Source organism: Pectinophora gossypiella, unplaced genomic scaffold (genome assembly GCF_024362695.1).
Source record: "Pectinophora gossypiella unplaced genomic scaffold, ilPecGoss1.1 Pgos_61, whole genome shotgun sequence".
Classification (NCBI taxonomy): Eukaryota; Metazoa; Arthropoda; class Insecta; order Lepidoptera; family Gelechiidae; genus Pectinophora; species Pectinophora gossypiella.
Window position 1 is genome coordinate 12,943 of NW_026063271.1, and position 12,414 is coordinate 25,356.

Consider the following 12,414-nt stretch of genomic DNA (forward strand, 5'->3'; position numbering starts at 1 on the left):
GTGACGCCACTGAGGCACCATTAACAGCCAGCGTTACAAAAAAGCTACGAAGTCGTGGTCCGGTTAAAAAAGTGGAAGCTTCTTCCATAGCCCGTTCATATTCGACTGCGTCGTCCGCAAGTCCTACGAATTTGGCAGCTTCTTGAAAAGTTGTGCAATTTGGACCTCCAATTTGAAGTAAATCCGCGAAACTACGACAAGGGTAAACACTTAAAAGAAGTCTTAAAAAGAACTGTTCACCTCTGTTCGGCGCGACCCAAAATAGACGCGCGACGAGCTCACCCCGCATTCTCCGCGTAAGAAATTTGCCGTTTTGCATTTGCACCGCCTGAACTGTCTTTAAACAAGGATCTTTCGCATGAATGTTTATAATTTTCAAAAAGTCTAAGTAGGATACCCGATCAAACTCCTCAGTTAAAGGCCTACTGAAATAGTCTAAAAGATCTGAACCTGCATTATTAACTGCCTCTTTCGCGTGGCCAGGATTAAAAAATACCGAATTTTGATCGGGCAAATGTACTGTTAACATTTTTACCGTAGGGTTCCTAGCTACAATATCAAATTCGAGAACACGCCACGCTGCTTCGCTAGAACTAATATATCGCTTAGTGACATATTGTTCGATTTCATCCTCACGATGTTCTTCATCAACAACGGCAATACGGGCTTCATCAGGTCCTTTTGTCATATATTTAAATAAATACTTAATTATAGCACGCTGTGTGGACACTTCTAAATTTATGTGAGCATCATATTTTAGGAGAAGAGCAGGATTATAAGGAACGACCCACAAATCATTAACTATTACGTCTCTGCCGCGATATTTAATAATCGCCTGATTTTTACTATTGCGACGTAAATGTATAAAACCTCTATCGTCACTGAAGGTGACTGGTGTTTCTTTTTTTTGGAAAATATTTTAAACAGTTTTTTTTTTTCACTATTCTAACACGGCAAATTAGTTCGGTAAGGAGGGCCGCATGGACCATGTATCATATGATCCATGACAACTTTGTATAATAAAGTTTGTGCCGGATCGGGTATGGTAGCACGAAACAAACTTATCAATATCCGGACTTTCCACAGGTCCACCACCTTCCACTCTAAAAGCAATATGCGCGTGTGGTAGTCCTCTTTTTTGGAACTCAATAACAAGCATTATATAAACAATTTTTCCGAACCATTTACCCAATTTTAAATCTTTTAATAACTCTCCGAGTTTTAAGTTGAAAACTCGAGCACAAGTAAGGGGGTCTTTTGATCGACCTGATAATGTTGAATTTTTTATTTCAGGCCAGTTGGGGTTACAAGTTAAAGTTAAAAAATATGATGGTGGACCTAACCTGTTTACCATTGCTATAGCATCCAGGTATTTCTTTTTCATGTACCGCGGACCCCCCTGTGAATGAGCTAGGTAAATAAATTTTACCAGTTCTACTCCACCTTCTCCTAAAATAAACTCGTCATTAATTAACTCTTGGAGTGGAGCTACTCTTAGCCTGTTTTGTTGTTTTGTTTGGCTATTTTTCAAAAACCGTAGGCGTTCTTCTAAAACTCTACAAAACATATCGACTAACCACTCTTCAGATAAACGACCAAATATGCTAAATCGCGACTCTGATAAAAGTAAACAACGGACATATTTAACCTGATTAAGCTTATTGCCCTTATTATCTCTCATATCTGGATGCCAACCAGTATTTCCGTGAGGATATAAGAGAGGATACTGGAAAGTCTCGTATAAGGAATCCATTATATCTATTGTTCGAGGCCTACCGTCTGCTATCTTTTTGACTACAATACAGCGTGGAGAAAATTCTTCGCGGTCTGTACTAATAATTGCGGCAATTTCTTGACCAACAGGTTGATCTCCGAGGATGTTACTGTGAGTCGCACGAGTAGTTTTTTCGAACTTCAAGAAAGCTTCTGATGATTCCTCTAAACTTAACCTTCTAAAACAGTTTATATATGGATTAACTGTGTGCATGAACCCTGTAATCATTCGAACTACCGTTTTATCTAAACTTAATTCGCTAGCTAAACTCTCTCTCTCGCTACTGTCATTTATGTAAAAATTAATATTATTCGGACTTTCATTGTAAGACAAATCAAAGATACGGTGGTAAATAAGTCCTTGAATTTTTAGAAAAGATATACCTTCTGGATGATGGTAACCGTGGGAAACACCTAATGCCGAAAATGCAAAAATATTATTGTAAGCGCGTGGTCTATTTAAAAAAAGCTGGATTTGTATAAAATTCTTCGTTTAATGGGAGAAAATTCTGAACGTTATAATCTCCTGAATGACAACACCATTGCCGACGAGATTTCTCTTCTTCGAACAATGGAGCATTACATCTTGGACATCTATATGTTTGTTCAGACAGAAGCGACGTATTTTTTAAATTATATAATCGAATAATGCTGAGTTCATGCCCCTGTTTTTCACCTATTAAATTTTTGGAATATCTCAGTGGCGTTTCAATGTTACGACTATTTTCTGTGTATTTTTGTGCTGCTTTTTTGATAATTTCAGGGTGAAGCTCGTTATAACGTTGAACGGCCGCGCGATGATCGTCTGGGTTATTCTCGATATAACGTTGAACGGCCGCGCGATGAACGTCTGGGTTGTTCTCGTTATAACGTTGAACGGCCGCGCGATGAACGTCTGGGTTGTTCTCGTTATAACGTTGAACGGCCGCGCGATGAACGCCTGGGTTGTTCTCGTTATAACGTTGAACGGCCGCGCGATGAACGTCTGGGTTGTTCTCGTTATAACGTTGAACGGCCGCGCGATGAACATCTGGGTTGTTCTCGTTATAACGTTGAACGGCCGCGCGATGTACGTCTGGGTTGTTCTTGTTATAACGTTGAACGGCCGCGCGATGAACGTCTGGATTGTTCTCGTTATAACGTTGAACGGCCGCGCGATGAACGTCTGGGTTGTTCTCGTTATAACGTTGAACGGCCTCGCGGTTAACGTCTGGATTGCGTTCGTTATACCGTAGAACTGCCTTGCGATTAACAGCGGGGTTTTTCGTTGTATATTTCCTTACAGCTTCACGATGCGCGTTTTCTTTACTCGGTTTTGGTCCACGTTTCTGTTTTTTGGGTCGGCCGCCTTTAATTTTAACGCATTGGTTTTCGTCTTGATTACTAATTCTTTCTAATAGGACAACTGGTTTTAAAATTGACAGTTTCAAATCATTTGTAGTGTCATAAACATCTACCGGGTTTGAGTCAACTGACAATTTACTATCTAAATTTTGCACAGAGGTTTTAATCGGGGCCAGTGTTGACTGATAGTTCATCAAAATAGAATCTAAAGTTTGATTCACATTCAGTAATGGTGATGATATTAAATCTATTAAAATAGACTGTGACGTTTCGGAACTAACCTGCGTTTCATTTTGCCATATAAGGTCGTCATTTAATACTCTTAACCGAGTTAATGAGTATTCGGATCCGTCATAAACTTCATTCGCGAGTAATGTTTTGCTAGCGCTTCGGTTGAATCACATTTAAATAAACGTGCTACGTAAGGACCGTCCTCTGGCTTGCCCCTTCCTATATTAATATTTTTGCTGTTAACCGCATGGCTGTTAAAGAAATAATATTCACCATTAAACCGCCAAAAACTAAAAGTATAACCCTGGCCCGTAAACAATATGCTATCGGTACTGTCGTTGTGATTTGTATTGTTCACATTATAAGCGAATTGCGAATCGACAGTATAGTCATTAGTATTAAAAAATACTCTGTTGTCCAATATGTTCTTTAAAGTTAATAAACCTATGTCTTTATTCGCGGAAGTCGTAGGATACGTATTAGAAAAGATCCAGTTGTCCTCCATGCTAACTATATGTACGACGTTATTCCCGACGCGAAGCTCATTGGGTAATTCATCTGGCATAAAATAAGTGACACCCCTCTGAAGTAGATATTTTAACTGCATGTAAAGTGTATCCCCCATGTTTAAAATTTTATCAATTTCGGCAGTAGTGAAAGATGCGCGATTATGGAACACAGAATAAATTGAAGCGCATGCTGAGATAACCGTACATTGCGAATTGTTACCTTCATACACATCGGAGCCTTGGTGTGTTAGACCTAATGAAACAGTAAATGTTAAATATGAATTTATTTAATAGATAAGGTAATACACCCTATTATTGACACCCCTATCTGGTTCAAGGTAAGGGGCAATTTTTTTTACAAACCATTTTAAGCGCCTTAGCCTCATTGTGAACATTAAAATTTGAGAAAATTACCGTACCAATAATTAAAGGTGCTGATAATTAGGCAGTTTACCCTATATACTTAAATTTAATCCCCCGCATTGGAGCAGCGTGGTGGAGTAGGCTCCATACCCCCTCCGGTTGATTGAGGGGAGGCCTGTGCCCAGCAGTGGACGTATATAGGCAGTTTATACTTAAATTTAAATAAAATCGGAAGCATTGGCCGGAGATTGCGCAAAGTCGAGAAGAGTGGAAAAATCAAGGGGAGGCCTTTGCCCAGCAGTGGGATCGAATAGGCTAGGTAAGATAAGAAGATAATTACAGGGAATGCAATAATTAGTATAGGAAAATTAAATTAGGTACCTATTATTAAAAAAATAATAATCAACAACACACATAAAATTTCAGTCGGATTAATAAACCTAAATTAGGTAGTGTGTAATTGTTGTCTTGATTTTTTTATGGTTAAAATGGCATTTGTTTAAGCACTTTTACACAATGCCGCCAGCTCGTGCCGTACAAAGCGGCAAAAGCAAAGCAGCAAAGCAACCGCCGAGCATCAGTCCAGTCGCGACAGTCATGTAGAGCACACTTTGTAGTTGAACTTGTTGAACATCAAAAGTCGATGAATAAATTCGTCATCTGTTGGCATCATAGCTGTGGCTAAAGTAAAAAAAATACGAAGCGCCCACTTTACAATATAGAAAATAGCATAACGGTTCTGTAAGTAATTATATGGTATATAAAATAAAAAACTTATGGAATACTGAAACTATGAGCTTAAGACTATCAAATATCATTCTAACCAACTTTCTCGAAAAAATACATACTTAAGATTACGCCTATTTCCCGTTGGGATAGGCGGAGACCACGCAATTCCACTTACTATGATCCTGACACATCACTTTCGCATCGACCACTCTTATCAAAAATATCCTGGAATTAATCAAATAAAATAAACCTAGGCCTTCCTCTTCCGATTCTACCAATTATACCCGCATAATAAATCTTGTCCGTGTCCAAACTATCTAAGCATTCTTTTGTCAATTCTCTTCACTACATCTTCTTTCACAACGGTCCCTTATCACACTATTTTATCATTCAAAGTCATTCCATTCATACTCCTCAACGTTGTCATTAGTAACCTTTTGACAATTTTAATAAAATATTAAGCAATTAATTACATAATTGTAACATAAATGTTTAATTGCAGGTAATAATACTTTAAGTCCAATTTCATTCATATTCTCTCTCATAATCTGTTCTCTGCCTACCCCAATGGGAAATAGGCGAGGATATTATGTAAGAATTTATCGACGGAATATTTCGAAGATTTAATATAAAATAACAGTAAAACGTAATACCATAGTTTTTGTTCTTGTTTTGATTTTATTGCATCATAGTGTGAGATTATTTCAGACTAATACAAGGCAAAAATTTAAAAAAAAACCAGGCAAGTGGGATTTGGACTCGCGCACCTTTGGTTCCGTCCACAGAAAAGGTCAGTAAAAGAAAATTCTGATGGCGAAATCCAAGTATCTATATATAAGAGGATTGAGTTGAACATCACTTAAGCTATAGGCATCAAATAAAGAATAATACTACGTTAGAATGGTCTGTCTCGCTCGTACTTACTTAGACGTGTATCTACGTATGATAACACGTGTACGGGTATCTGCGTGTGGTTATGATAATAACCGCGTAAACTTAAAACAATGTATCTACGTATGATATGTATACATACTTACATACACACAATTTTCCTTTATTAACCTTTTCTGTGGACGGAACCTTAGGTACATACTATAGTATAACATAGTATATAGGTATACCTACATTAATTTTTACTGTATCAGGGTTGTGGAGGTATGGTATTTTTTTATACACTCATTGTATTCGGCGTTTTCCATATCTTTAGACAGCTGTAAAGTAATAAACAAAATAATTATAAAGTTGTTACTTTATTTTGCTTATTACTTTTTAGCTATCACAACAAGTAATTTAAAAAAATTACACCGACTTCAAAATCTGTCAAATAAAAAGTAAGAAATAATATTTAGTTGAATACCTACCTTAGAATCGAAATTTTGAAATTACTTTTTGTTTGTTTAAACTCGAGATTGTGACTAATAATATTAATACGCCAGTAACCAAGGTACCTTCGTTAACAAAACACTGGAATATAACATGTCTTATAATTTGTTAAATGTATGTAGTGCCCGACACACCCTTGACCGTTTTCCAATTTTCTTTAATTTACGCTCAAACCATTAGTAATCATAATTACTTAAGATCGAAGCCTCTATTAGTATAGTATCGAAACACAAGATTCCTAATGTTTAACTGTTTTTCAACCATAAGTTGGGAATTTCCAAACCAATTTTGATGAAACTTGCATTCTTCCCTATGTTGGACGATACTCAATCCCATAAACAAGCATTATTGCAATACAATTTGTAGTTTCTAAACAATGCATGGACAAACATACATCCATATATATGGAATTTGGCACACATTATTATATACATATGGGTCAAATTGATAACCTTTATTTTTGAAGTTGGTTAAGAAAATTTTTGTTTGTGATCTACCTAGGTGAACTAACCAGGTGTACCACGACCAACACGGGGTTTCCTTCAGTCCCCACCACATGGTCGTCAAGATATATATATAACCATATCCCTAACCATATTCAAAATATAGACAAACCTACATACACTCTTTGACAGTAATAAAAATAAGTTTCTTGTTGACAAATGTTATTAGCATTCAATTTTTTTTCAGCTAAATACTTAAACACTAAATACTTCAAAGCGTCATTATCTCATATACTTATTTAATATAATTTTGTGTTATTATAAATAGCTGTTTTATATAATTAAGTAGATAACTTTATAATAGTTTTGTTACCTAATTACTTATTTCTATAATTCTTAGTTAAATAGTTAATATCTTATAATATTATTGTAAGATTGGTTATGGTTGTATTTAACCACCTGTAGTAACTTGTCACTTTGGATAAAATACACTATTTCTCTACACATAAAACAAACATATTTAGTTGGCCTTTCACAATTTTAGAGAAAGGCTTAACTTTTCACACATAATATTACGAGAGTGACTGCTATAACTTAGCGTTCATAGGTTAACTTTTGTGTGTATTAGGTATAATTTATTACAGACCTACTTATTACAGGATATCTAATGAGTGATGTTACTGTTGTGCTACAACATGGGTTGCTGTCAAACCAGAATCACACTCGGATTGTTATAATTCAAAAAGGATTCACTCTTATTGTTATTATCTATGACTTCTCTGACCATCTAAGTTTATCATAGGTTAACTAACTTACTTCATATACCTACCTACTTACTTACTTAAATATTCTAAAAAAATCTTAATAGTAATTAACTATCGCCTATTCTAGTCACACAGCATAAGTAGGGGCAATGCAATTAATTTAAGTAGATAGGTACCTAATGCCTGTTATTAAGTAAAGTTTTTTTCCATGGCTGATGTCAAGCGGCTATTTTAGACATTATAATGATAATGATCAATCAATGGTTTCGTAAATTGGATTTAACATAAAAAATGTGCATTAGGTATTAAGCTCGTTAAAATCTAAATACTTACCGGCACCGATGCATGTTACAGCAGTCTCGTCATAGAGGCCCTGCTGCCCGTCGTCGACGCGACGGCGAAGCATTGTAGAGCACGATGGAATTTCAACGCTTGAACGCTTCATCTGTAAACAAACCACTTCTGTACTATTTGTGTTTATCTAATAGACAATAAAATAAGAATTACTTATAGCTTTTAAGTAGGTAGGTACTTACCTTTTAATGTTTTCACTTTCATTATGTGAAAAAGAGAAAATCAGTACAGTAAGTTAGACCTTGCAATTATAATAATTATGTTTACTTATATAACTTTTTACGATTTTAAAGATTAGTATCTTATCATATATCTAAATATTTATAAATAATTGTTAAATTATTAATAACAAAATCGACTTACCTTTGGAAATCTTGAAATACAAGTGAAAAAACGCTTGTCACTTTTTCGCGCCAACGGTTTGGGTACGAATTTACTTTAGCTAAGCAGATTACTAAGCAGATTCAAACAGCCAATATCGAAAAATATTGAGGTACTTATTTACTTCACTTTGTCGCATAGATGTCGATGGAATTAATAAATAAGCAATATAAAATCTAATTGCTTTTTATCACTTCAGTACCATTTAACTTTTTTAAATAAGCAACAAAGATTGAGTATTTTCATTAATTTTTGCGTGGGTTTTTGGCGGGAAAGATGCTTTCTTCATTGAATAACCTAAATATTTAATACGAAGTGAACAAGTAAACGAAAAATTGCTTTAGTGTTATTATATCGGAAAAATATATAAATATAAAGTATAAATAAATATTCAATAAACAAAGTGGTACTATCTATTTTCTCTTCGTGCCAAGAAGCCGCTTCATAACTCAAAAGCTTATGGGGACTTTTGAGTTAATTCGTTTGGGGTTCGGAGTAGGAGTCTACTCCGAGGGTGGGGGCTTAGGTTTCATCATCATCACCTTTCATCATTTCATTAATCATCAAGAAAAAAAATACGTCAGACATGGTTGTATGGGCATAGTTCCCTTTGCCTTACCCTTCGGGGAAAACCAAAAAAAAAAAAAAAAAATTGTGACTTACAAGTACAAGGCACTGGCCTAAATTCTAAATTGGATATTGAAAATTAAAGACAAGGCTTAGGCCTATTTTTGATCGTGATTTTCGAATTTTAAATTACTAAAGTCAAGGCTGTATGGTCCTGAGATCTTTGCCTGCCTTATATAAGGCGAATTTAAACAACAACAACAACATCATCGAGTCGAGCCCTACTTCCTTGTACAAACTTGCGTTGACATTCTACTGTAAAATGTAAAAACTTCCAGAACCATTATGTGTTTTGGATAGAGCCAAAATGATAAAAGTTTGTGGATAATGTTCGTTGATAAATTGCAATGTAAGTAACATACAATACAATACATAGAATCAAATGACACTATTATTATAAAGTTATTTATTTATAGGTGTTAGATGCTGATCGACTTTGTCATACTAACTCATACTAAGAGATGCAAGCAACAACAAGTTTCCTGAAGAATGTTCCAGCCCGAGAGTTAGAAACAATGTGTCTGTATAAGTTGTGGAATATCTTTGTGAAGGCATACAAGAGGACAAAATCACAGGCCATAGGCTTATGGAAAGAAATAAAGAGTGACATATCTCCAAGACAGGTAATAAAGTATTAAAGATTTTAATTTACATTGTGTAAGAGCCATTTAAAAGTTTTATGAGTGACAATCATGACGGACATTCCAATTGCCGTTCCCCAAAAAATGATACATGGCATTGTTAAGTTTTTTCTTCGTTTAAATGTCTAATTTCATGGATAACAGACATACCAATGCATCTTTTATCTTTGTTTTTGGTTATAAATGATGATGATATATGATGATTCATACAACTTCCACCTATTATTATTCTGATCAAAATAAAGAGAAGCAATATACCTAGATAGCAATGTCATTCTATACATAATGTGATCCGAATATCAAGAAACAATTTTTTATATTATATCATTCTGTCATTACATTACATTTTTGAATAATTATGTATCCCAGCAATGAGAAAATAGGTAATTATCAGGTTAAAAGTGAACAACACCAACTATCATGTGTTTGGGGAACGTCCATTGGAAAGTCCCTCATTGTTAAAGGCAATTTAATTATGATTAAAACATTGTTTTAAGTTCAATTTAAAGTTGGCATATTTCAATTCCATCCCTAGACATTTAATAATATTGTTACAGTCAGGCATATTGTGCAAAATATATTATTGTACATGTATGGGGCATCTAATTTGTATTTATTGGCTCCATGGGACATCAAAACTACAATTATTTTTTAAGAACATTCATATTTGTTTTCAGATGCTTGATGGATGTTTGCAGAATGAGCTCACCTCAAATGCATTAATACCTAGCGAACATAAGAGCTGTGTTAAGTGTGCCATTGCATTGTATGTAGCTATTTATGTTCATAGATGTTGTTAAACTATGAGCTTAAATCACTTTATAATTTATATTATCATGTCATTAAATAATTAAAAAGCTAGTTAGGAACATAACCCATATATTTTAATGTTATTATCTATACCTACTTACTAATATGTTCAGCTGATCAGCCAGCCATCTCCTAACCAAACCGGGGATCACAAAGTAATTTTTGTGTTAGTCCCTACTGGGATTTGAATCTGGGACCTCCGGATGTGAGCCCAACAGTTAGCCACTGGACCATGGAGGCCGAGAGTACTTGTTAAGTTGCTGTTTTATTTCAACTACCTATTTGATTAAATGTAGAAATAAAGAAGAAAATGTATGAGTATGAGTTGCATCTATAATATTTTAAATATATAATAAAACAACTTATTTCTAAAAATATATCTTTCATTATCTTTTAATACAATTGTTTCGTTTTAAAATTATTTTGAAAAATATAAATAGTAATCACGTCGTTTAGCGCCACTTTTACTGAAAAGGTCTCACAATCAGTGTTTTTTGTTGTATCAAAATTGTTAGTTGCATTTTAATGCAGGTACCTACCTACTGGCATTTAACTTATGACCTCTTGAGAACAGATTTCCACATCAAACATCCTTTGATAGTTTTTATTGGCTTAAATACAAGACAAATATTATTACAAAATCTATAGGTACCAAGGTACAAATGAGTGACATTCCAGGCTACTTTCCCCAAAAAACAATATAGATGGCGCTGTACAGATGTGCGATCGTTTAACCTTCTAATTTTATATTTTTAATAGTAATCACGTCGTTTAGCGCCACTTTTACTGAAAAGGTCTCATAGTAGTCAGTGTTTTTTGAATTAAATTGGGATAATTTATTTATTGCCATTATATTATATTTTTGAATAATTATTTATCCGAGTAGTGAGAAAACGGGTATTTACGTTTTTATGACGTTAAATCTGGACAGCGCCATCTATATTTTTTTTGAGAAAGTAGCCTGGAAAGTCATCCATTAGTTCTATTAAGTACCTGTTTACTAAATATGCAAGAGTAACGTGTGTTATTGGTGCTGATTCCAGTACACACAGTAAGTTTATTTGAAGTTAAACCTGTCATTTTATTATCAGCCGAAAAGGAAAGGGACGGATGATTGAAAACTGTACCTGGATACCTTCACACGACTTATTTAAACTATGATAAGCGCTAATTACAGTACCCAATCCACTTAGAGCGAGGCGTCAAGGTCACATCGAGATTGGAATAATCGACGCTATTACAGTAGCTCGTGGTGGTTACTCCTCACCAACTCGCTTGAGATCGTGGTTACCATGGTTACGCCCGGCCCCACCGATTTGCTATTAGACTACACGATCTTGATCGACATGCCCGTGACCTTGACGCACCGGGCAGAATGGATTGGAAAGTGTAATTGCCGCTTCGTCGTGTGAAAAAAATTTATAATCCAGGTATCTATCTTATGTTATGGTAGCAATGTCACATCACTGGTGTTGGTCGTGTGTGACGCATCCCTATTATTTTAAGAAAAGACTATAGTGTCTATGATTGTCTACGGCCTCTCTCTGACATGTAATGGCGTAGGGTGTGTTGCGTAAATTAATTAAACTCCTCTCATTTACTAAAGTGTTTTCTATTTTCTTCCTCTGACCCATAACCCCGAACATCTTAGTCTTGCCAGATATGTCTCCCTGATACGAAGCAGATTATGAAGATCGAGAAGTATTTCCATAGTCACGTTCCGATCTAACTCGGGATACATTATTTTTATTTTTACCACCCGGGGCTCGTTATGAAAAACTAAAATTTTGTATGACGGCCATTTTGTTTTTCCACCGTTTTGATTTTTTTTCACACGCGACAGAATTAGACCAAGACTTAAATAGGTCTGACGCAATTGAACGAACAAACCCCTTATACATCATTTTCACTCCCGAGGCATTTTCTGGAAAAACAACATTTTGTATGGCAGCCTTCTTGGTTTCCTACCATTTTGTTTTTTTTTTCACCGGCGATTGGATTTGACCAAAATTTAAATAGGTTCAGTGAAAGAAAATTTGGTTCAGGTGCGATAGGTTTGCCA

The 12,414-nt window shown here is 35.1% G+C and overlaps 1 long non-coding RNA gene across 1 annotated transcript; it reads left to right on the plus strand.

The window, feature by feature from the left end:
- Window positions 1–8,938: 8,938 nt before the first annotated feature.
- On the plus strand, window positions 8,939–11,957 carry LOC126381560 (uncharacterized). The gene is made up of 3 exons (XR_007568875.1): window positions 8,939–9,250; window positions 9,318–9,524; window positions 10,220–11,957. It is a non-coding gene; the product is annotated as an uncharacterized LOC126381560 (long non-coding RNA).
- The last annotated feature ends 457 nt before the right edge of the window (window positions 11,958–12,414 follow it).